Raw genomic sequence first — 2,198 nt, 5'->3', positions numbered from 1 at the left:
TTCCACCTCAGCTCTTTCACTTGACAGTTCTTGTCCTGGAGACTCTGGCCACAGCACCTTTGTTCAGCGAAATGAGAAACAGTGCAATTAGCTATTCTGGGTTGATAATCAATCCTGACCAACTGGTCAAAGTTCAAAAAGGGACAAAAAGGGCAAAGTGCTCACGATGTTCTGCATATTCGGCATCTTCAGCAAGATAACAAAATGCTAGGAGAAAGGGCAGTCCTCCTGGGAAATGAAGCCTACTGTTGGTACCAGCTGAGCACAGTTATGTTTACTCTTGCTCTCTCCAGTACACCACACTTCCCTTTGACAGCAGGGGGAAATTCAGGTTTTACCAGTATCAGATCTAGTAAATATGCAGCTTTCCAGACTGGTCACAGTCCCCCCTGCCTGAAGCAGTCTGAATATGGATAGTTTAAACACAGACAGCAAGAGAATGAAGTGTTGGCAACCACTGGCCCGAATGCAACAACACAAACTAAGAAGAAAAGAGTCAAAGGCTGGTTGTGTATCTTTTTCACGGTTTAACTCACCCGTCCCAGCCCACCCCCAAGCCTAAGCACTACCAATGCTGTGGTACATACCGATCCTGCGACTCACAGCCCAGTACGTGGGGTGGACGGCTACACCCAGAGCCAGCCCGGGGGCAGGACAGGATAGCTCTGCACAGGCACAGGCACAGCTCAAGAGAAATACCCACTGCCCACTATTAAAATCCATCCCTCCATTAAAAGAAAAAAAAATTTTATTTTTTTTTTTAAAAAGTAAAAAAGGGGGATTAAATAAATGTGTATAAGAATCTTTCCCTCCTCCCTCTTTCCTCCCTTTTCTGCTACTCTAGGCAGGAAAAAGCACTGCCCAAAGTCTGCACAGACATGCACATCTGTACATATCTGTGTGCCCTAAGCCCCAAGTGCCTAAAGTCAACATCAAGATATCCCTTTCCACCCCTGTACCCCCTGCCCAGCACACCAAAGGACACACAAAGCAATACAGATTTGCCAAGGAGCCGCCTTATCACCTGTAAAACTCCTACCTCTGACCATTGGGTCAGGGTCCTAAGGAAACTCTCGGACAGTGCAGTGGAAACAAGGTTGGGTTGTGACTCAAAAGAAGTGTTTATTATGTTTGCCACAAGCCACGAAAGAAATTTATAAACTACAGACTGTAAAAAGTCTATAAACTACGGACTGTAAAAAGTCCAGCATGCAATATTCAAATTACTCAAAAAAGTGTTATTTCTTCAGTAGCTGAGCTAAGAACAGGTATTTGATGCTGACAGATTTAATCCTTCCTCTTCCTAGCAGCAGTGCCTGGCAGTGTCAGGCAGCTGTGGGAGCATCTGAGATAACAGCTGTAGTGCCAGTGCCTGTAATTCAGTAGTGCCAGGAGATCCAGAAGTGGGAAATTATTTGACACTGGTTCACTCCCATTTAATGACTCTACAGTCTTAAAATCATCATATCAGTAAGCTGTAAAAGTTTCCAGCCAGGCACTGTGCACTCAGGGCATGCACCTGTATTCAACACAATGCCAGTGACTCCTCACTCCATTTAAATTGTTTAATTTCAGTGTCTTAACTTGTAATGAAAGTAGAAAATGTGCAAATACAGACATTTTTTTAGACTGCATAAAATACACCTCAAGACCTGGTACTCCCCAGCTTGCTTTTTTTCCCCCCAAGCTCAGAGGTTTAAAAGCATAAGTATCTTCCTGCATACACAAAAGCTCCCTCAGTCACCCAAGCACAGCAAAGCAAGTCAGAGGCAAGAGCAAATGACGGCCAAAACACAGTCATCTGCCACAGATGCATGCATCTCTTAAGCCAAGGAGACTTAGCACAGTCAGGTATTACACCCACCAGTACTGCTAGAATCAAAAGGAGGAAACTAGTTCCAAGTATTTCAGCTCCACCAGTAAGCCAGTAAACTCTCTGATGATTATTGCCTGCATGGACAAGTTTATGTGACCTAAGGACACAGCTAGCTTACCCTTGACACACATACTTTTACAACTGCTAAAGGCCAATTTAGCATCTCCCTAGTCAGAAGCTGCCACTGCTCTCTGTATGCGTGGCTGGGAATCCATTCCCTTCCCCTTATTCGAGCATCTTGCGGGAGCAGCCTGCTTTGTGAATCCTGCTGTGCCAAAGCCGGGCCTTCAAAAGAGCCCCTCATGTCCTAATGTAATCCCCA

This window comes from Camarhynchus parvulus, chromosome 3, assembly GCF_901933205.1.
Source record: "Camarhynchus parvulus chromosome 3, STF_HiC, whole genome shotgun sequence".
NCBI classification, from domain to species: domain Eukaryota; kingdom Metazoa; phylum Chordata; class Aves; order Passeriformes; family Thraupidae; genus Camarhynchus; species Camarhynchus parvulus.
This window is presented reverse-complemented; position numbering follows the sequence as displayed.